Below are 24,262 nucleotides of genomic sequence, written 5' to 3'. Positions count from 1 at the left end.
ACAAGCACACACACGCGCTCACCAGGTCAGTGGACCCGCCTCACTCTGTCTGGCCCCCCATCTCCTGCAGCCTCGACCCCCCGCCCCCTGGCTCTCAAACAGCCCAGCGCCGCCGATGGGTCGGCAGTAGCAGCTGTGGAGTCAGAGACCAGCGTATTCTTTCGATGGGCATTTCCGTTCCTGGTATGGGTTTCCTGTGCTGACCGCGGGCTCCTCTCTTGTCAGAGACGCGGGAATTGGCAGAAGTCTGAGGACAGACTGAAAAGAGCTGGGTCTGCTTGTGGCATTGATCTGCTGGCAGAAATACTCACTAATGTAACATATGCACAAGTTATATGTTTCAGGAAGTTAGTGCAAAACTGGACTTTAAAACAATTTAGAGATTAACTTTTTAAAAAATATTATATAGAAAAAAACAAGTCTGTCTGTGTAACAGCATTCCCTCGATGTGTCTTGAAGCCACTGCATTTGATCAGATTTTTTTATTGATTTCAGGGATAAAGGAAGAGGGAGAGAGAGACAGAAACATCAATGATAAGAGAGAATCACTGATTGGCTGCCTCCTGCACGCCCTACACTGGGGATCAAGCCTGCAACCCGGGCATGTGTCCTGACCAGGAATTGAACCGTGACCTCCTGGTTCATAGGTCAACATTCAACCACTGAGCCACACCAGCCGGGCCCCATTTGACCAGATTTTGGTGTAACTCACTCCACTCTCAATGGTGTTCCTGAGGGATAAGGTTGGTTCCTGGATTTTTGCAAAATTCTTCCACCATTCCCAGTCAGAATCTCCCATCTTCACGACACCTCACATTAAATTCCTGCGGCGATGGGAACTCATTGGCCTTTCTGCATTCCACCTCCAGGAAGACACTGTCCTTGCCTGAGACAGCGCCACTTAGCACGCCATGCGCGCAGCCAGACTTCAGAGACCACAGATGCCCCTGGAAGCCGCGCACAGAGCTCTCAGCCTCCCCGGGAGCCACAGGCAGGCCCTGAGGCTCCCTCGGGCCAAGGCAGGGCTCAAGCAGCTCCGGCTAATTGGAGGGAAAGATGGATATTAATTTCTTTCCTCCTTCGTGGGCTTCTCACAACAGATTACACTGACCGCTGTCGTCACGCACGCTGGCTGGTCGCTGTCTGCTTGCTGAACACAGTATCAGCTCAGCCGACTGGTCACAGGTTGGAAAAGTGAGCTGAGACAGCAGAGCCAGAGAGCGAGTCCGGGTTTCAGCGACCCAGGCTTTCAAATGGGCTCCCCCGAACCTTGCTGGAGAATTGTTCCAGGACTCAGGGGCTCTCCCCTCCCCCTAAGAATGTGTTTCCGAGTGTCTGCTCAGCTGGGCCAGGGAAGATGGCTCTGGGAGGCTTCGTGGACTCAGGGGATGGACAGGAAGAGTCTCTCATGGGAATGAAAGAAACGAGGGGAACCCCAGAGCCTCAGTGCTGGGCCTCCTCCAGTCTCCTGCGGAGAGCGAGGTGCACTCCTGGGGTTCCCGCCAACCCTGCTCCCGTGTGTCTACAGGGACTCAAGCTAGGAGATTTGACTTTGGTCACTTTTTGTAAAAATATATATTTTATTGATTTCAGAGAGGAAGAGAGAGGGAGAGACAGAAACATCAATGATGAGAGAGAATCATTGATCGGCTGCTTCCTGCATGTCCCCCCACTGGGGATGGAGCCTGCAACCCGTGACCTCCTGGTTCATAAGCTGACACTCAACCACTGAGCCACGCCGGCCGGGCACTTTGGGCACTTCTGTTTGCAAAATTTGCTTGCATGTCTGCCTCCCCCACTTCTCAGAAGGGCCGGCTTCTGCCTTCCTCATCTTTGATCTCCTGTTTTGAGTGCAGAAGTTCAAGAATGTCTGTTGAACAGACCTGGGCCATGATGGCCCAAATCCCTCTAGAGAGGGTGGCCTCGCTCAGGAGCCAGCTACCTGCCCCCACACAGACGAGGGCTCCGTGCTCCCTGCCACTGGGAGAGGAGGCAGCTGGCACCTGACCACACGCCTGCATTTCTTCCAGAAAGCACACCCGTCTCTCGCACAGCTCTGCGGGGCCAGAGGGCTTTCCAGGAACTCCCACACTGGCATTCCTTGACGTCTTCTCTCAGGCAGGGGTGGGGGGCGGGCAAACTTTTTGCAGAGTTAACTGGTAAACATTTTAAGCTGAGTGGTCTCTGTTCAGTTACTCACCTCCAGTATCGTAGGTGCCACACACCATCCAGAAACACACGGGGGCGGCTGTGTCGCAACGAAACCTTATTTACAAGCTCAGGTGGCTTCGGGCTGGATGTGGCCCTCGGCCACCTTTGCGCACTCCTGACCTAAGAGCAACATGATCCAGAGAGAAGATGGTAAGCTAACTCTGCTGCAAGAAAACTGTCCATAACGCGGGCAACAGTTCATCCAGGGCTTTTCTTGCCTTCCTCATCCTTCTGGGTCACCGGCCGAAACAAGTGAGAGGGCTGGGGAGCAACCTATGAACCTGGAATCGTAGATTTGGCATCAGGCTGCAACGAGTCACAAGTCCTCATGTCAGGGGTTTTCGCTCTTCCACGCGCCGGGACAGAGCAGGGGCCCAGCCAGGGCCGTGTGCTGGGTGTCTCACCCACTCCACCACCTTCATACTGCCTTCTGGTTCTGCTGCTTTCTCTAGAACTTAGTTCTTTACCCAGTCCCGGTGACCCCAAAGTACCTTTGCATCCTTTCAGTTAATCCTAAAGCCCTTCAAGACAAGGTCACATTCCCCCCTATATTCCACCTCATTGTCTAGTGACCAGCCTCACGTTGTAGAGGGAAGACACGTGGATGCTGGGGGACAGAGGTCCTTGTGATCCTGAGGGGGTGTAGGTATGAAGCTTTGGTGACTCTTCCTGGAAGCACATTCCACAGCAGAGAAGGCTGCGCCCAGGTGAGATGACGGAACCCTGACGTTCCCGGCCGCTGGTCTGAAGGCAGGTCCGAAAGACTCAACAAAATCAATAAATAACCGGGCGGGGATGGAAGAGGAGTGAGAATCCCAACCTCCACCCATCCATCAATCAATCGAAGCAAAAGAGGGGAGGCGATGGCCAGCTGGACTTCCCTGGAGACGTAACCGAGGAGCCGCTGGAGTTGTGTTTCGCAGCCCGCAGGATGGAAATAATTGGCTGTTTGCAAACCGAGTGCCAAAGGCGGACATGCTCAACCCGCAGCTGTAATTAGTCTGTCGATGCTGCGTGTCTGTGATGTGCGCACAGGGCGGGTGCGTCCCTGCGGCGGCTTCCTCCCGCCTCCGCCTTCTCCTTTTACAAAGGGGCCTGGATGGCAAAAGGCAAGTGGACGCAGGACTGCGGCCAGCCCCTCCGTGAGCCCGACTCGGGCCTGGTCCCCTCCCTGGGGCTGTAGGGCCGCGAACAGTGTCGTCATCGGCCACTCCAAACCCTGATGGAAGCGCTAACCCTGGAAAATTATAGGGTCGGGAGAGTGAATTCCATGCCCTTATTTGCAGGCTAAGGACACCGCCGCCGCTCCCGACTGGGCTCGCGTCATGTTTGATGAATGTCCACACAGGATGGGACCAGTAGCATTTTCTCTGAACATTGCAGCGATTACTCATTAGGAAATGAGGGCCCTTGGGCAAGGAATCTGGTCTGAAGACGGAGTGCCCTGTTACCACCAGATGCAGCAAATTAATCCTGAAAGTTTGGCACTGGGAATGGGGACTAAAGCGCTGCGATTGAAAGGTGCAGGTACAAGATGATATCCGTTTCCACTCCTAAAAAATGCATTTGACCTTCCTATTGCCAGCTGTCTACCCAGAGAAGAAACGGAAGGGCATGAAGGTGGAGCTACATGCCCTCGGGCTCACACAGGTGGGGGAGCCAGGAAAGAAGCCGTGTGGCTGGCTCGCTGCTGCTGCTGCCGGGCCTGGGTTTGGACTTGGACCCCTTGCTGCTCCGTGGACGTGGGCACATGAAGCAGCCATCTGGTGCCTTTTCCTAATCCATGGAGCAGCAACTCTAGCAAGGCTGCCTCCTTCTTCAGAGGTTTCCTGTGGGCCAACTGGCTGCTTCTTTGTACCATCATACATGTGGCCTGGGTGGCACCTCTCATGCCAGGAGCATAGTCTAGGGTTCAGAGATGGGGCTTGGGAACCACATGGCCTGGGTTGAACGGGCCCTTGTTGCTCATTGTCTCACCTTAGGCAAAGAACTGCAAGTTCATTGTGTCTTGGTTTCCTCATTTATAAAATGACTAGAGTCCTGGTACATGGATTTGTGCACGGGTGGGGTCCTTCGGCCTGGCCTGCGCCCTCTCGCAATCTGGGACCCCTCAGGGGATGTTGGAGGCCCAGTGAATGGATTCGGCCCTATCCCCACAGGCCAGGCCAAGGGACTCCACCGGTGCACAAATCCGTGCACCAGGTTTCTAGTATGCATTTAAGATCTTTGACTAATCTCTTCCCTCCCTCTCCCCTCCCACCTTCCCTCTGAGATTCATCAGTCTGTTTCATGTTTCCACACTTGTGCATTGAGCATCTTCCCCCTGGTGGTCAGTGCATGTCATAGCTATCGGTCGAATGGTGCAATGATCAAACGGTCAAACAGTCACTTAGGCTTTTATATATATAGATGAGGTGAGAATTAAATGTGCTGAAACATGTAAAAACCCTTAGAACATTTCCTGGTCCACAGGAAGCACTCACAAGATAGTCCCTGGTTTTATTAATCTAAATGTCCATGGGGGGACTCAGGTATTTATATAACAGCTTAAACCCGTGAGAACAATTGGGCACTTTCTGGGAAAGGAGATGCACATAGCTATGACTTAGCCATTCCATTGCTACCCTAGAGAAACCCACATATGTGAGCAAGGGGACACAATCAACATTGTTCATCACAGTGACATTTTCAAGAGCAAAACAGTGGAATGAACACCAGTGGGAAAGTGGATAAATAAGTTGTGAAATTTACATGATGAAATACCATGGAAATGGATCAATGCCCCCAAAATTGACATTAAATGAGAAGAGAAATGTTGCAATAAGAAACTTATAGCATGATACCATTTATAAAAGTTTAAAAATGAAAAACAAGACACCAGATTCCTTACAGATTCATGCCTATGTCATAAAAATATGAAAACATGCACGCGAGTGAAAAGTACCATATTCAGAATAACAGCCACCTCTGGAGAGAAAGGGGGGATGAGATGGGAGAAAGGGATGCAGGAATTCTATGATCCTGGGAATGTTTCATTTCTTTAAAATACTATCAGAAAATAAAGATTTAAAGTAAGTGATATAGATCATTCGATTTATATTTTGCATGAAGTATTGCTTCATTTTTTTAAAATTCTGAGTTGTACTTTTACTTTGATTTATAACATTCGTCCTTTGTGATGTCCGGTCACGTTTATGAATATAATTTATTTTTATTCTTCTGTCTTCATTTTCTGGGATGACTCATTATAAAAAAACTTTCCTATTGTAACTCCGAGTGGACTAAAAATTCGCATCTTAGCTCTACTAACCAGCCTGTGCCTCAGTGGCGTGCTTCGGTAATGGACATCTTAGCTCTACTAACCAGCCTGTGCCTCAGTGGCGTGCTTCGGTAATGGATCACCCTCTCAGCCGGAAGCATTTACGCAGCCCCTTGAGTATGCACAGCTCTGTTCCTGGCATACGGCTTGGAAATGATAACAGGGTTACAGGGAAAAGGAGACCGACCACTGTTGCTTCATTAAAATTTAAAATGTTTTGCTAACTTAGTTCACACTTCACAACAGCAGAATTTTAGAGTCCTTAAAAACCACTAGGAAAAACCCAAATGCCCTAATGGGAGGGATGAATAAAGGACAGAAACATTTTAGCACAAGTACTTCTTATGGCAAAATCACCAAAAGGGACACAAAAAGCCTTCAAGCAAATGAGCAAAAAACATTGGACAAATTGTAAAATGAGCGGAGTTAAACTATCAAATTTGCAAAGGTAATATTTGCTACTGGTATAGGTTCAGGAAGTTAGGCGCTCACATACTGCTGGTGGGTAACTGGACGTTATGTGTCAAGCGCCTTACAAATATCAAACACTTTGACCCAATGATTGTCCTACTAGGATTATGTACCAAGAAAATAGCTCAAGATGTACACAAAGATTTATGGGCAAAGACTTTCACTACAGCATCATTTGTCAAAGCAAAACACCTAAATATATAATAGAGTATTTGTTAAATGTTTCCTATACAATGTAATAACCTGCAGCCCTCATCTGTATTTATTTTTAAATTTATGTTAAATGACACGGGCAAGTGTTTAAGAGATAGCGTTAGTGGAGAAACCAGGATACAACACTACTGCATCTGCATAGGGATCCAATTCTGTAAAAGAACTATCTATGCATGGAAAAAAGACTGGAAGGAAACACACTCAGATGCCTGGGCTCACTCATGGGTGTCTCCTTTCTTTACACCCTTACATTGTTTTCAAATATTTTTCAAGGGGCCTGTCTTACAATTAGAATAAAACATAAATGATTAGATAATTGCAGAAGCTGAGACCGAGGAAGGACGCGTCGGTTGTATAGATGGGAAGGATGAACTGAAGGTGGTACCACTGCTGGGTGGCTGCACTCCTTCCTGGCCTGGCCGCCAGGTCCTGAGGGACCCCCAGAGAGGAGCAGCAAGACCCCTGCCGCCCAGGGTCCATGCAGAACAAACTCCTCACACTCCTGGGAGAATGGCTCCTGGGACGCCCTTTCACTTCTCAAATATTCCATCTGTACCCACTCGGGCTCATCTCAATGACTGAGAGAAGAAGGCAAGCTCAATACAGGGGGGCCTTGACTTACGAGTGTCCCGACTAACGAGTTTTTTAAGATATCAGCTGTCTCTCAGCCAATTTTTTGTATTGAGTTGATAGAGTAATTTGAGTTAATGAGCTCCTTAATGAGCTCCTTAACGAGCTCGGCCTCGGAACGAATTAAACTCGTAAGTCAAGGTCCCACTGTAGTTCATTTCCCGTGGCATCGCCAGCTTAAGTATTGCTTATCACATACGCTGCAACTGTAATTAGAAAGTAATGAAGTAGAGTTCTTCTTTTAATTATAAGCTGACTTTTAATTATTAGCTGAAAATCAATATATTTTTATTGATTTCAGAGAGGAAGGGAGAGGGAGACAGAGATAGAAACATCAATGAGGAGAGAGCCTCATCGATCGGCTGCCTCCCGCCTGCCCTCGCCCGCTGGGGACCAAGTGGCACGTGCCCTGATCGGGAATCAAACCTGACCTCCTGGTTCATAGGTTGATGCTCAACCACTGAGCCATGCCCTGATAGACATGTAGGGGTTCAGAAATACTTGAAGGGATTAAAATCGAGCAAGGGGTGGTGGCGAGAGATTTGGATACCAAACAAACCTGATACGGAGCCAGCTGGGAGCAGATGCGTCAAGCAGGGACCAGTGAGGAGGGGAGCGGGCTGCCTGGCACAGTCTAGGGACCACGCATTTAATTTTTAGGTGCTTTTAACAACCATACACACAAGCCCAGCCAGCGCGGCTCAGTGGTTGAGGGTTGTCGACCTTTGAACCAGGAAGTCAGGGTTCGATTCCCAGTAGGGGCACATGCCCAGGTTGTGGGCTCGATCCCCAGTGTGGGGCATGCAGGAGGCAGCTGATCCATGATTCTCTCTCATCATTGATGTTTCTACCTCTCTCTTCCTTCCTCTCTGAAATCAATAAAAAATAAATTACTTTTAGGAAACATACACACAATACTACCTCGCACTTATTTCTCCTTGAACTCCTGCGTTTGTCCCAAGTAAGTCTGCTATCATCTAAAGCGGAGACTGCAGTTCCACCGGTGGATAGAGATATCCAGGCATTTATCCACCTGGGGAAACAAAGCTGGGCCCCAGGGTCATTTCCATCTCCAGAGCGTTCCCACATTCCTACAATAGAAAGGAGAGCAACAGGAGAGAAGAAAGGCTGGGGAGGGGGCTCCTGACAGGGAACTGGGGCAGTTTCTGGGGCAGATCAGATCCCTGCCCGAGGCCTCAATGGTGTCCGAGCAGCAGCTCTGGACAAAGTGCATTGTGTGGAGGCTCCCAGCGGACGTTTCAAAGGGAAAGACTGCGTGCTGGGGGCCAGGGCTTCCCTGCGCTGCCCCTGCTGCTCTGAGCCCCCCGGGAGACAAAGGGGAGCCTGCGGGACCAAAATGTCATTTCTTTCTTCCCGTTCACGCAGCCCGTTGTGCTGGGAGAGGCACGAATGCGTTTGGAAGGGGCTGCTGAGGCCGAAATGGAGCCATATTTTATTTCCACCTTCGGATGCGCCTCCTGAGAGGCTAGAAGTGCCGACACGAGTGCTACTTGGGAGAAAATGAGAAGGTCTAAGGGAGAGGAACGGTTCAAATGCAGCCGCTGATGATGCAGAGACTGTGGGTTCCGGGAAGAAGTACAAACGGGAACGATCAGGGGACTCAGCTCTGCCCAGTGCAGCAAAACAGCTCCCTTCTTCCCTCACGAAACTTCTGCTGGGCGGGAAAGGAGGATCGCTGACCCTCCGCGCTGGCACAGGTGGACCTGGGGAGCATCATGCTGATGAGATAAGCCAGTCAGAGAAGACAAGCACCATATGACCTCACTCACATGTGAGAGCTAATGAACCAAACAAACCAGCAAACAGGATAGAAACAGACTCACAGAGACAGAGCGCAGACTGCAGGGGCGTGTGTGTGTGTGTGTGTGTGTGTGTGTATGTGTGTGTGTGTGTGTGTGTGTGTGGCGGGGGGGGGGGGGGAGGTAGGGGGCAGGGCCGGGTGAAAAAAGATGAGGAATTAAGAAAAAACACACAAGTAAACAGGGGATAAATGGTGACGGAAGGAGACTTGACTTTGGTTGGTGAACACAAAACAATACGCAGTTGATGGATTATGGAATGGTACACCTGAAGCCTGTTTAATTTTATTAACCAGTGTCGCCCCCATTAAAGAAAAAAAAAAAACTTCCAGAAGCTCAGAAAGGAGGCCCAGAATCTCATTACTAAAACCAAACTTCCAAATGACCGAGTAGGCGGCTCTCGCTGCTCCGCCCAACGGGCGTTCCTTCGCCAGCGCCCCTGGTGCGGGTGTGAGCGTCAGCTCCCCGAGCGGAACCGCGTGCGGCCTGAGCTCACCTGCCCGCCCCTCCCAAGCGCTTGGCTGTCCTGGGGCCCGTGCAGGGCCTGCATGAGAGAAGGAAAGTCACTGTAGTTTTTATTTGCACAATTTCAGCATGATGCCATCTCCACATGGAAGTACACTGAGGCTGTTACCAGGTCAGTCCTCACAAGCAAAGCGATCGGCATTTTTATCTTAATGAGCATAATTATTTCACCCTCTCCCACGACCCTGGGCCTGTGTCATCGTATGTAAACTGCGGACGAGCTAGAACCTCCAGCTTTCCCCAGAGCCCGTGATTCTGACGCCAGACAAGGTAGGACCCAGGTCAAAAAGCATTAAACAAGACAAACGGCCGTTGTAATAGTTAAAGCCATGACTCCCAGCAGTAGGATAGCATTTATGAATATTTTTGCACCCGACGCAGAGCAGCCACTTTTAAAAGAACAATCCTACACGAACCAGACAGAAACACACTAATACTAGGAGGCTGAGACCCAGAGCCAGGACCAGGTGAGGTGAGGAGGCATTTTCCTTCGATGCCAGTCCCTACCCCCACCCCTTCCGAACTTCATGTTCAGATCTGAACCCAGTCAGCTGATGCGGGTGGCCGGCAGGCTCCCTCAGCCTGTACGCTCAGGGATTTGCAAGGAGCTGCTCTGTTGTCGGCCAGAGAACGCACCTTGCTGATGGAACCACAGAGTCCACAGAGAAGAGAGAGAGCGGATGGCCAACTGGAAGAAGCAGGTGAGGGCCGCTCAGGGGAATGAGAGCGAGGCAAGCTCGGCACACCCTGCTAGACAGGCACCCACTGCACCTTCTATCCAACCTGGCTGCTGCCCCAGGCAAAATGCACGTACAGGCCACCCCGACACATTCCTCGCCTCGTCCATCACAGGTGGACATCTCTCACCCGGACAAGGATGGAGAATGCTCACAGAGGAAAGGGTAGATTCCACGTATGGTAAACCCGCTTGCAGTGACTCCGTTAGCGGAAAGCATTGGCAATAACCACCTACGATATCAAGCCGACTGTGAAAGGCATCTATGGCCCTAGCTGGTTTGGCTCAGTGGATAGAGCGTCAGCCTGTGGATGGAAGGATCCCGAGTTCAAATGCAGTCAAAGGCACATGCCCAGGTTGTGGTCTCGACCCCCAGTAGGGGGCGTGCAGGAGGCAGCCAATCAATGCGTCTCTCTCATCACTGACGTTTCTATCTCTCTCCCTCTCCTTTCCGCTCTGAAATCAATAAAAAAAAATTTTTTTAAAGGCATCTTTGGTAGGTGAATGTCCTCGAACAAACTGTTATTTGAGATGGAGGTTTTTGTCTTCTGTTGGATACATTTCCTCCCAGCTGTAAAGTATCAAGGATATTTTACCTCTTTAGTCAACTGAGGGCTTGAAGTAATCTTGATTACAGAATTCCATAATCCAGTCTCAAATGGAAAAGCCATTATCATTTCTGTCTCCCGTGTAAGGAGCCCAAGGCTAGCCAGGTGGTGAGTGAACGCACTTCCCAGCTCCTAGTGACGTACCCAGTTAATAGTCCAGAGTGGAAACGTCTGTCAGCCACGGAGAGGGCGATGGGGACGAAGCCCTTAGGGCGCACCCACTCCCAGGAACTGGGTCTGCGAAGGAAATGCCGCCCTCCCGGTCCAGCCACCGTGGCAGCGATGACTGGACACTTCACAGCAAACGCAATTCAAAGACAAGTCATCTACAGCCTCCTCCGAAGCAGGTGATGGGAAATGCATTTCCTTTGTGGTGTGTCCAGCTTGTGTCTGGACTCGGGCTTGCAAATCGTTCTCACTGATTTTTAGAAACATCTGGGTTCTCTTCACCCCAATCGCTTCCATATGAGCAGGGCCCGTGGGGGCGCAGAGCGCCATGAAAGCGAGCGCCTTGATGTGCATGGCAGCTGCGGCTCCGGCCTTTCTATTATGGTGATGGGCTGTCTGCCGCTATATTCACTTCGGTTCAAACTCCACATGATGTTATTCTGAACTTGTGAGCCAAAAACAGCCCAGAGGCTCGATGCTCACGGACAGATGTGCTAAACTGAGCACCAGGGGTCTTCACTCTCAGAAGGCTGGGCTGTGAATGTCTGGTATCGCTGAAAGGACTTGCTAGCTGCTGGGTGCTTCTGGTTTTCAAAATACGAAGCTAGCCAAAGCCTAGCAGGCCCCGCTACCTGGAACCCATAGACTATCTGGAATCCATTGAAATATATTTCTCAATGAACATGAAGTCATTAAAACCCAAGGTAGCTCTATGTACGTGAGAGGATTCGACACTTCGTAGACTGTGGCCCATTCTGAATCTAACAACAGTTACCAAACGTCCGACTGAATACAGCCCTGGGATGTTTGCATGACGCTCCACAGCTCCACACAGAGAACCCTGGGTCTCCTCCGGGCTCGTGGCACCAGCCACACCCCCAGAAGGTCCACGTTCAGTCCTCTGAAGAGTTATGGTTTGGCATCCCAGTACTCGGCATATTCTTACTCACTTAGTAGACAAAAACGAACTTAAGACAAAAGACAAGGTGGCCAGGCCTGAGTGAAAGCATCAAGGCTAGCGCACGCCCTGTGAGCGCCTTGGCGTTCTCAGTATCAAGTGCATTGCATATAGAGACCTGAGCACCCTGGGAGCTGGTACCTGAATGGGAAAGAGCACAGCAGTTGCACCCAGTGAGCCAGCAAGGAAGCCACCAGCTCCAGGGCCGGCCTGCCCCACCCCGTGCTCGGAAGGGAGGGGAGGGGCAGAGCTGACACCATCGAGAGAAGCCACCACAGGGAAGATGACCATCCCGTCCATCAGTCACTCCATCGGTCACCTCCAACCATCTAGCGAGGGTGTGATTCTGACGGGAACGGGCAACAGGAGCTACCCCGAGAGAGACACGGGAACAGGACGTCCTATACTTTCAGGTGGAGACGGATAATCCAGGCTCAGTCCCAGCAGGAAGTGAACAGCACGTTAGACAGAGGGGAAAAGAGAATGGAATAGCGCCCGCTGCTTGCACTGGCTGGTGGGGACGCTCCCGGAATGTGGAGGGCACGGTATGCGCACCTCCCAGGAGAGATGGACCACTGTGTGGTTTGGCTTCTCTCCTGTATCCCAAGGTGTACTTGCCGGAACTTCAGAGGAACTTGTAGGTGCAGAGTTTCATTTTGTCCAAGGGGAAATGATACCTTTCCCTTTATTGCCAATATTCTTTATGATCATGTCCATCACACTGCCATTGCTGGCGCCCCTGGCTGTAATCTTCAGGGTCCTACAGGCATCAAGTCCTCAGCTTCTCTACCGTCTCACAGAACTAACTGCCTGAGTGGTTTTACCTACCCGGCCGCTCCTTGCTCTCGTTACAGCGCCTCTGCTAATCTCTTCTCCTGTTCATTCTACCCTGACGACCTGGAAGAAGTTAGTTTTGCACACGCATTTGGAAATTTCCCATGGTACGTCTTCATCTTGATCCCTTGGAAAAATGTTAATGAAGGTCCCTTCAATATGCTTTTCTATGGGTTCCCATTATGAACACTTTTCCCTCCAAATATCCCAACATTGTACGTGCTCTCTAAGACCATTCTCTCCCCATCTCAAAACATTTTCTCTAATCCCAGTAAAACGCGTTTGTTTAGCTTCAGTGAGGTATAACTGATACAGAATCAACTGTGCATATTTAAGTAGACAATTTCATGAGCTTTGTCATATGTGTACACCTGTGTCTATGTACACATGACAAGGCAATGGGCACGCCCATTCTCCTCATGCCCATTTGTTGTCTGTCTCTCCCTCTCACGGCCATTCCTAGTCAAATGCTCTGCTTTCTGTCATTAGAGATTCGTTTGTAGAGCCTATAATTTAAAACAAATGAAATCATACCATATGCAGTCTTCTGTTTTTGTGGGGGAGCCTGGATTCTTTCACTCACTATCACTATTTGAGGCTTATCCGTGCTGCTATATATACCAACAATTTAAATACCCTCAGTAACATTCCACAGTACGCATATACCACATTTTGTTTATCCATTTATCAGTTGGTAGACCCTTGAGTTGTTGTCAGTTTTTGGTTATTATGAATAATACTAGAGGCCCAGTGCACGACATTCTTGCACTGAGCGGGGGTAGGGGTGGGGGTGGGGGGAGCTCAATCCTGACCTTGTAAAGTGGCACACAGAAGCCTGGCCTGCACCCTTTCGCAGTCTGGTACCCATTGGGGGATGTCTGACTGTGGCTTAGGCCCACTCCCCATGGAGAGGGGGCCTGATTCACAGTTGGATATCCTTAGCGCTACCGCGGAGGCGGCCACTGCCTTCGCCAGCTATGAGCCCAGCTTCTGGCTGAGCAGTACTCCCCCTGTGGGAGCACACTGACCACCAGGGGTCAACTCCTGCATTGAGTGTCTGCCCTCTGGTGGTCAGTGTGCATCATACAAACCGGCTGTTCCACCGTTCGGTCGATTTGCATATTACCCTTTTATTATATAGGATTACTATGAACATTCATGTACAAGTGTTTGTGGGAACAGGCCTTCATTTCTCTTCGGGAAACCCTAAGTGTGGAGGGCTGGGTGGTATGGTAATGAACACTGATTTCTACTGCTTCAGTATGACTTATCTTTAAAGGCTGACTTAATAATCTAATTAAAGTATATCCTCTCTTTCTCCTTGATTGATGCACTTTCTCAAAAAAAAAGTGAACATAGTTCTCAAAGGAGAAAATGAAGAAGTAAAAGCATATGGGGCCTCGAAGTTGTGTCATTGCTTCTGCAGGACATTGTCGCAGGGCTGCTCGGACCTGACCTCGCACACAGAGCCACCTGGCCCAGGTGGCAAGCCCTCCCACAGCGATGGGAGGAAAAGCATTTCCCCACTCTCGGGAGCTCTGTGGTGAGCAGGTGCCCAAACACGACAGAGCCAATCAAATTCTTCCCAGCCTGCGGGGGTGGATTGTTTGAGCACATGGAGGCAGCTATGGCTCAGAGCAGAGAGAACGTAAAGAAGACTTTCCCATGTTTTGTTTCTGATGCTACTAGACTTGTTTTGAAATATGTGCAAAATAAAAAATCCAAAACCAAAACCAGAGAGAGGGAGGGGGGAGAGAGAGAGAGAGAGAGAGAGAGAGAGAGAGAGAAGTAACAAGTAACGAAAGAGGAAGGTTAGAGAGGGAAAATAATGGCACAAATTCTTACAGTCTACATTTCAGGTAAGTAACTTTCTTATACTCCCCAAAAAAAATTTTTTTAAGCAACAGTCAAAAGACATGGAGGAATCATTGCTTGGATTATAAAGCTATGATGGGAGAGCCTGTTAGAGCCATAACGCCACCACCCCCCATTCCCCTTTGGCAAAGGGAGAATCACGGAATGAACAGATTTGTAATTTTGAATTTCCAGGTGTATAGGATACAGACTTGTTGTTTTTTATTTATGAGCTCCCATAGCAATAGTAACGTAAGTTTGACTTTTTTTCCTGAATGTGTAAAAAAATACTAGAGATTTTTAAATTTACTGCCACTTGCTTTAGAAACACTTTGCTTTCCTCCCCACAACTAAGCAGGATCCAGGCTCCATAAATCAATTTCCCTCACGGGTCCAGCTTAAAGGAAATAAGACGGTGCAAGTAGGAAACCCACTGCATGTCCATGAGGCTGTGGTGGGCGATCAGGACCACGGCGAAGCTTAAAGGTGAATGATACCCGGTTGTATTTTCTTAGGCTTTGGTGTAAAGGCTAAACTTAAATGCTCACATCTTAACCTGTCAATGATAAGGGACCCTCCAATTTATCCACGAGGCATGAGGATTCAGTTAAACATGCGAACAGCAGAGACCACGGAAGCACAGGATGAAGATGAAGGTGAGCGAGGGAGGGCCGAGGCACACCACCTGGACACCCGCAGGGCAGCCCGCAGGGACGGGAAGTGTTCTCAAGTGAAACTCGGTGCTGGCTCTCGGTGTGACAGGCAGCTGGCGAGGCTGGGGTGCCGGCTGTCTGGTCAAACCCCAGTCTTCCTGCTGCTCTGAAGGTGTTTTCGGGTGTGACTAACATTTAGATCAACAGACTCAGGAAAGCACTCACCCTCCATTGTGTTAAAGGAGAGCGCTCGCCTCAGTAAGGGTTGGGCAAAGTCCTTAGTTCCCAAGGAGGGGGGACTGGAAGGAAGCCCTGCCCTCAGCGTGGTGGCCTGGGGGGGGGGGGGTGCGGACTCCTCTCCCTCCTGCCTGAGCGAGGCTGTCAGGGTGCGTTGGAGACACTGCCTTCAGAGAGGAGCCTAGCTTTACTGTAACACAGGTGGGCTCCTCTGGGGCGACAGAGAGACTCCTGGCAGGCCCCACCAGGCCTCTGAGAGGTGCTCACCCAGCATTTACTGCGATCCAGCCCTGTTCTGAGAGCTGAGTCGGCGAGGATGGAACGAGACAGACAAGTGCCCTGGATCTTACGTTCTGGGAGGGGAGACCAGCAATGAGGAAGCAGGTGACTAAGATAGTTTCTGATCATCGCAGGTATGGGAAGTCATCTCTAACTTCCAGGCAACCTGAAGACTCAGGGAGAGCGACGATGGGAAGCATGTGTCCTGAGCGTCCCTGTTGCTTCTGTCCAGCAGAGGACTGGCTACCCCATTGGACTAGGCCAGCCGTGGGCAAAATACGCCCCGCGGGCCGGATCCGGCCCGTTTGAAATGAATAAAACTAAAAAAAAAAAAAAGACCGTACCCTTTTATGTAATGATGTTTACTTTGAATTTATACTAGTTCACACAAACACTCCATCCATGCTTTTGTTCCGGCCTCCGGTCCAGTTTAAGAACCCATTGTGGTGCTCGAGTCAAAAAGTTTGCCCACCCCTGGACTAGGCGCTCCCTGATGGCAATGGCTGCTGCTTGCTATCCTCAGTGTCTAATATAATGTCTGGAATACAGTATGGGTTTGCCAAATGCTGGGGGGAGGGGAAGAGGGGGGGGAGGGAGGGGGGATGAATGGACAGCTGGATGGATGGATGGATGGATGGATGGATGGATGGATGGATGGATGGGTAGATGGGTGGATGGGTGGATGGGTGGATGGGTGGATGGGTGGATGGGTGGATGGGTGGATGGATGGATGGATGGATGGATGGATGGATGGGAGGAAAGAAGGATGAATAAATGGGTGGATGGATAGATGGATGGGTGGATGAGGATATATTGCCAATATCTTATGCTGGGTTTCTATAGAAGCATCTCTGGGAAAAGATGAGAGTGCTAGCAGGTTTAATCAGGAGGTAATTCCAGGAAGCAGCAGGAGGGGAGTGGGAAAATGAGACGGGGGGGGGGGGGGGGGTCATGAAGCTGATGTGGGCAACTGAGGCTCAATCCTACTTACGAAATCTGAGACACACGGTGGGCGTTGTCTCAGTGTTATCCCAACCAAGGACCAATGAAGCTGGGGGTACGTTTCCCCCAGCCCCCTGTCAGCCTCATTTGGGACCTGCCCCCAAGAGGACCACCTCCCTGGCACCCTGGCCTGCCCCACACGTGAGCACAGGGGGCTCCAGCAGTCAGAGAAAACCCTGGGGCAGTCACAGGGCTAAGCCTGGAGCAAAGGGCTTTGCTCAGAGGATGATGAGCAGAGAATCATGGGGGCCTGGGGACCCACAGGACCTGCTGCAGCCACCTCCATCCACCTGGAGAATTCTGGGGGGACCTGGAGACAGTGCTGTGTGAGGGGCTGTGGAGCAGCGGGGGGAGGAGGGGAGGTTCTGGGAACAGCCTGGACTCGGGCCAGGGCAGATTTGCAGCCTTGCCGGTAATCCTTGGCCCTCTTCCACTCCCTCTCAATTTCAACCTGACGCTTGGAGCTCCTCAAGGGTGGAAACAAGCGCTTGTTTTGGTATTTAAACACTTGTAAGTGGTTCAAGTACATATAGGGGCTTAAGACTGTTTACTAGCTATTTTATCCCTAGAGGCGAACCTATGACACGCGTGCCAGAGGTGACACGCGAACTCATTTTTTTGGTTGATTTTTCTTTGTTAAATGGCATTTAAATGTATAAAATAAGTATCAAAAATATAAGTCTTTGTTTTACTATGGTTGCAAATATCAAAAAACTTCTATGTGTGACACGGCACCAGAGTTAAGATAGGGTTTTTCAAAATGCTGACACACCGAGCTCAAAAGGTTCGCCATCACTACCTTAGAAGGTGCCTCTAAAATGTTGGATAGTCAGGTCAGACGGGAGTCTGCTTTCCCCACAAATGCCACCTCGTCACGTCAGGCTGAGCACCAAAGAGCCTGGGATGATAATAAATGAAAATTTATTTGAGGAAAATGAACTACATTTATTTTTTTGAAGCACCTGGAAGACTGGCAGTAAACAGTGGGGGGTGGTTTCTATGTGCTTGCTGTTGGTTTCCAGGCCAGGGCCTTGTCTGGTGCGGGTCACACCCTCTCACCAGAGGTGCCCCAGGGGCTTTTCTTTCTCTGTCATTGCCAGGCCCTTTCTGTCCTCTGCTGGGGTTTAAAAGGACGAACGGGGACTCTTAAGGCTCTGGGTTTAGAGGATGCCAAGAAAATGACACAGGCCATTATTTCCAGGCTCATAAAAGCCCCTTTCCCAAATTCCAGTGCCCTCCACAAACAAGCAGCCAGGTGCTAAGAGAAGCATCATCGGATTACAGCGACACTCCCTGGTTTTGCATGAGCGACAGAAAGAGGTGATCAGGAAGAGTGTCCTGCGGAATCTGTGCTGAAATCAACAAGGAAAAGGGTTCCTTTCATTTTTTATCCATCCGAATGGGGTTTTTTGTTTTTTTTATATACATTTTTTGATTAAGATATTACATATGTGTCATCAGAATGGCTTTTGCTGCGAATCCTGGTGCTTGCGATAAGGACAACTCAGGAGCCGCACAACAAGCGTAGATGTTTCCAGCACAATCCCACTGCTGTTCCGCTTTCGTTTCCTGAAGCGTTGGACCCTGTGAGAAGCAGGGCTGGCCTAAGTTTGCAAGCATGGCTGATTCGTTCTTGCAACTTTCATTTACTGAGCTGGTCCTCTACACCAGCCATGACTGACGTGTGTGTGCATGTGTGTGTGTGGGGGGGGGGGCAGTTACACACGTTCCCATTCTCATAAAATCTACACCTTAGGAACCAGGTAGAAGCAAAGGAAAATTCACGATTTCCATTTTAGAGGCAAGAAGACAAGAACTCCACCTTCGGTGACACGTTGGGAGCATAAACAGCCGAGCCTTCAACTAGGTCTCTTCGTGCTTCGGTTCTACCTCCGTCCAGCCAAAGCATCACAGCTGTGCTCCCCACACCCTCCCCCCCGCTCTCAGCGAGGAGCCGATTTCTTCCTCCGTCGCCAGACGATGCAGGGACAGATTTGTGTTTTCATCAGCAATGTGACTCATCAGCAACCCGGCGCTCTAGCCGGTCCCACGTAACACAATCCATCTTTAGTTCCCATAATGTCTTCCACATGACTTTATCCCCAAATGCTTTACATACTTCACCAAGACAGCTATCGAATTAAAATAATAAATCAACGCGGGACAGGACGCAGAGAGGTTTGTTCAAGGGAGGGAAAGGCAGGTTTTCCGCGAGACAGGAAAAAAGATGGGAGCCCACGGCCTTGGTGCTTGTCCTATAACTCAGGCTCCTTTCTGAGCTTTAACTCCTTCTTGGGTTTACTGTCCCGGGCAGCACCGCTTGGCCCATCTCTTGCAAACCTCGTGAAAAGACAACGAGGTACTTACGCTTTGATAAGAATCTCAATTTCCCAGCGAAGCCTTTGCCCACGCTGTACGATGATGCTATCTCCCCAAAAAGTCCTGAAGCTGAAAGAGCAATTTAAATCCTGAGCATGTCGTTTGAGCTGAGGAAAGATGTGGACTTCTCCAAGAACTGGAGTGGAGAACAATCCGGAGACTTCGCTGCCCATGTCCCTTTTAGCCTGAGACTCATTCATTCATTCACTCACTCACTCGCTCATTCATTCAACAAATATTCTGAAGACAATAGGTATGACATGCAGAGACGGAATAGTTGTGATAGTAAACAGGGAGGGCAGAGAAGACCTTGCCAGTAAGTGGCATCTGAGCAAAGGTTTAAAAGGAGGCCTGAGCCACACATTACCTGGGGGAGGGCAGAGGGAACAGAGAGAGCAGAGCCCAGGGGGTATGGATGGTTGGCACTTTTTGAGGGAAAGCAAGGAGGTCCCGGTACCCAGAGCAGAGTAAGCAAGAGGGAGAAAGGGAGAGGGTGGGGGGAAGGGCAGACTGTGGAGAAAGCCTTGTAAGTCCCTGAAAACCCTTCAGCAGATTCACACCCCTCCTGATTGCTTCCCTGAGTGACAGAGGAAGCAATATTTTAGTAACCAGAGAAATGAGGCCAATGACGAGAAGCTGGACCAATGTCCTCCCTGCAGCTTCTGCGGCTGCTGTGCATCCGTGGCCTCCCTTGGTCTCCTTCGCCGTCCTCGTGCCGAGACCACATGGCGACCCCCCACCACAGCCTTGAGTGTGGCGGCAGGAGAGCACAGGCGCTGGGAGCACCTGCTGACTCATTCCACGGGCATCTCTCAGGGGCTCTTGTAGGCATCGCGGCTTCAGGCAAGATCAGAGAGACCAACAGCCGGACCCTGTGCCTTACGCTCCGTTCACGGCTCCGATGGCCGGACTCAGGCACCTGCTCATCACCTGCTGGCCACTGACCGTGGTTTCCACATCTAAACAACGGGACAGTAAGAGGACCACCTGGGGGCGCGGGAGGATTCAAAGTTTAAATTTCTGTAAAGCACTGAGAGCAGTGCAGGAAACCCTCCACAAATGCAGGCCATGGCTGCTACAGGAGCAAGGACTGGCAAAAGGAAATGCGCTCCGGAGGCGTGGCAGTAGGTGGTGGAGGAAGCGTCGCCTGGGAACCACATTTTAAGGAAACCTGTAGCTAGAACGGTGTCCTCTCCCCCCACCCTCTCCTCCAGGACCCGATCACCCTGTGCTCTGTCTGCGGGGACCCCGGCCTCGCTCTCGCTCTTCAGCCCCCCATTCACACCCCGAGGCTATCAGCAAACGAGGGGAATGTTTTCCCCTTTCGCTTCTAGTCACTTCCTGCTCTGGTTCATGTCCGAGGTCAGTGTCATGGCCGAATCCCAGCTCCCTGCTGTTGAGTCACCACCAAGCCATGTGGTAGCAGCATTCCTAGGTGCTCCTCCCTTCCCCTCGCTGTCTCCCTGATTGTGTGAGAGTTTTCTAGAGCATAAAGCTACAAAATGAGGCCTTTCAAGAGGTTTAGCGTTGCACTGCGGAACCCCGCTGGGGAGGGCAGAGTTTCTCTCCCTGTGGGTCCACATCGCTTCCCACCAGCAGGGGCGCCTGGCTCTGTCTAGCTGAGGCTTTCAGGGCTGAGTGTCTCCTTCGCCCCATGTGGGCGCCTCTGTCCTGGGAGGCATGATGCTTGCCCTGCACCTGGCCACAGAGGCCATGGTGGTCTTGAGGCCGGTTACAAAGTGCCAGGTGAACACGCTGCAAAGGCAGCTTGACAAGCCCTCTACTCAAGAGTCCACGCTGAGAACTCGTGGATTTCCCACTGAGGGCCGATTCCCTCCTCCTTCAGAAGCCCCCTCTTCAAGCAGCTCTAGGATTTAGATGGACTTTGCACAGAACTGTCGCCGTGCATTTAACCCTGCCCCAGTCCTGGGAAGGAGACACGGTGATCGCCATTCGGTAGAAGAAACCGGAGCTCAGAGAGGCTCAGTGACTTCCCAGACGTCAGCGTGGCCGTGGCAAGGGCTGGATCCCACCACAGGCCACCGCCTTTCCTTGGCTTCGCCCAATACCCTCTTCCCACCCCCACCCACATCAGTCAAGAAGACATTCAAAGTGTCACTAAGAACGGAAACGCCTAACCCTGGGGACACCGGACAGCAATCACTGGGTCCCTCAGGCTCCCTCTGCCTTCAAACATCCACACCAAGGCAGGAACTGGGTTTTAACCAAGGCAACGCTGTGCAAATGACTCCCAGATGCTGTGAGCTGACTGCCAACACCCCAACCAGCCATCAGTCAGACAAAGGGCTTGTTTAATCAGAAAATGCCCTATTTCACACACACCCTGCAGCGGGAGGTGGGGACGGGGCTGCAGACACTGGCCATTTTCTCTAGGACAGATCACCAGCCAGGATGGCATGGACCGGCCATGAATGCCGCTCTGTAACGCTCGGCACAGCCCCAAAGTGAATAGTCCTGGGGGCCGTGGGGTTCGGTTCTCTTTGTGGAGAGTTTTAGAATTTATTTTTTGAACATAAAGGATAACAGTGCGGACACTAAATTAGGCCACTTTTCCTTCAGCGCCACTGCTGCCTCTCATAAGCCATCAAGGATTTACCCCCTTTTATCCTATATAATAAAACCCTAATATGCAAATCGACCCAATGGCAGAACCAGTTGCTATGATGTGCACTGACCACCAGGGCACAGACGCTCAACGCAGGAGCTGCCTCCTGTGGTGAGCATCTGCCTCTCGAGAGGAAGGTGACTGGCAGTGGCAATGGGGGAGGGGGAAGGGCCAGCCCCACAGTTACACATCCCCCAAGAGGTCCTGGATTGAGAGTGGGCACAGGTGGGGGTGTGGAATTTCATGCGCCAGGCCTCTAGTTTAAATATATTTTTATTGATTTCAGAGAGGAAGGCGGAGGGAGGGAGGGAGGGAGGAACATCAATGAGAGAGAATCATGGATCCCCTACTGGGGATCGAGCCCACAACCTGAGCGTGTGCCCCGACCGGGAATCAAACCGTGATCTCCTGGTTCACAGGACGACTCTCAACCACTGAGCTGGGCAAGGATCTACCGCTTTGTTCCGCAAACACCTGAAACTTTCTAGGGGCCCTTGTAATCCGATGGCACTAAATACACATGTGCCTCTCAATGTTTTCCTTTCATACTGTGACTGAGTGCGTTCCAGCGAAACTATATTCCTACACTAACTATGATTCCTAAACGTTTGCTTCACCAGTGCACATGAGAAAGAGTCCCTTGTTTTCTGAGAAGTCCATGGAGTCTTTTCCAAGAAATGTAAAGGTGTGACCTGCCAGAAATAAACAAGCAGGAGTCCCAGAGGGCGGGGGTTGGCCTCCCGCTCAGGCCTTCAAAGATCACGCCCGCCGCTGCCTGGCCACCAGAGAAGGGGCAGGGACAGTTGGTGAAACGGGAGCCCAGGCTGTACCTTTGCACAACTGAGAAAAAGATGCCCATCTGGGTGGATGGGGCCCAGCAGGGGGCACTGGGCCCAGCCAGCAGAGCGGCGCCACATGGAAGCCCCACTCGCCGACCCGCTCCTTCAACTGTTGCTCTTGTCCTGATTCTACATGTCGGTCCCGACCACGACATGTCCCATAGGAACTCAGGGAAAGCCCCTCTTCTGTGGAAGCCTGGACTAGGGCGGGAGCTGGGCAGGGGGGAGGGTGCATGATGAGGCAAAGGGAACAAAAGACACCAGTCAGAGTGGGACGCTGGCGAGAGGGAAGGGGCAGGGTAGGTACAGGGTAGGTGCAAGGTGCTTCAATAACAACAAAACCAGAAACAGGAAGAACATAACTTTCGTTTTGTTTGTTTTGTTTTGTAGAGGCATCATTTTATCATAGCGGACACGGTGCTAGAAAGTGACTTCCATTCTGTAAGACAAGGCGGAAACGCTGCCTCTCTCCACCGTGACGGGCAGGTAAGAGTCAGGTCTCATGCACCCGCCCCATTTCCCACCTCCGAGGCCGCCCGAGACCAGCTGTGGTGTGCAGGGCATGGATTTTCTCTGGTCATAATCATCGGTGTCTTTATAACGGGAAGACGTGAGCTTCCCTGGAGGGAACTGTACCTGATGGAAGACCCAGAGGACCAAGAGCAGCTTCACTCCCCTCCTCATTCTTCCTGGACTTAATACACTCCTAGCACGGAGCCAGGCACGCCTGTTGTGTGCGAACTTGCCAGGGACTCACGAAAGCCTTCGCTGTGCAGATTCCATAAGAAAAGCATTTGCCGTAACCAGTGTGCCAGGCCCCACGGAGCTGGCTGTGGGCAGGAATGTGGAAATGGCTTCCAGGTAGGACCTCCCCTGTAGACACCGCAGCCCCTGGGTACACAGCACGGAGACAGGTCCCACCAGGGGTGAGGCGTGGAGTGACCTCGACCTAAGCAAGGGCCTCAGAGGCCAGGGTCCACCCTCTGGGCTCAGCTGCGCTCCTGACCCCAGGAGCCTGAGCGGGTAATGGTTTTACGGCCACCACCTCTGGTCTCAGTGGGACACCAATCAAGTCAGTCATGGCGCCAGCCATGTGCTCCAGGGGCTTGGAGACGGCCGTCAGGTAACACAGGAGCCATCAAAAACCAAAGATGGAAGGAATCACACGAGAGAGAGAGATGGACAGGAATATAGTAACATCCCTAAGAAAACAGTGAGTTTGGGACAAAGTCAAGGAGCTGAAGGAGTTGGGGGAAGGAAATGAGGGACAGCTTGGCGAGTGGGAAGGAGAAAACAGCAAATGGGTCCCACAGAGTGAATTTCAGAGCAACCGGTTAGTGAGGTGAACACGAAATCACCCAGAAATTCCAAACCCAAGGACGGAGGTATTTTTAATCAACAGTAAAAAAAAAAAAAACTGTGTAAAAGATACAATCTTGAAGAAGGAAGCACAAAATGACCCTGTTCTTGAAGAACAGAAAGGAAGAGAGAAAGAGGCAGACGCTCTAACTAACGTGACGGACCACACAATGAGCAACAGGACAAAGAGGTGAGGATCTGAAGGCACTGAGTCGTCTGAGTGAACCAAAACCTAGGGAAACCGGTTTTAAAGGCATTTATTTACGCTAAGAATATAGGGAACTTAACAAAACAAAACATCATTGATCATCAAAAAGGCCCTGAAATAATTTTGCTTGAAAATCTGACTTGAATTTGATAAAAAAGTAACGGTCTTACAAAGACTGTGACCTAAACGTAACAGCTGGAAGCAAACACTATCCCCCTGGGCAGTGGTGTCTGCAGACTGGACGGAACCCACACGTGCTCACTAGCGCCACAGCCGGGCAGGGCAGGGCTCTACACTTCTCCACGCGGAACTCGTCTCTTTGAAGGGCCTGTG

General features: G+C 50.9%; 1 protein-coding gene across 1 annotated transcript in view; it reads right to left on the bottom strand.

Moving 5' to 3' along the window:
• KIF26B (kinesin family member 26B) overlaps positions 1–24,262 on the bottom strand; it is a gene marked incomplete at its 5' end in the record, with an annotated part of 356,664 nt that overhangs the window by 158,528 nt on the left and 173,874 nt on the right. The window lies entirely within an intron of this gene.

This window comes from Myotis nattereri, assembly GCF_964212035.1.
Source record: "Myotis nattereri genome assembly, chromosome: 20".
Taxonomy (NCBI): Eukaryota; Metazoa; Chordata; class Mammalia; order Chiroptera; family Vespertilionidae; genus Myotis; species Myotis nattereri.
Note: the sequence above shows the minus strand (reverse complement) of the source record. Positions and strands in the feature narration are given on the sequence as shown.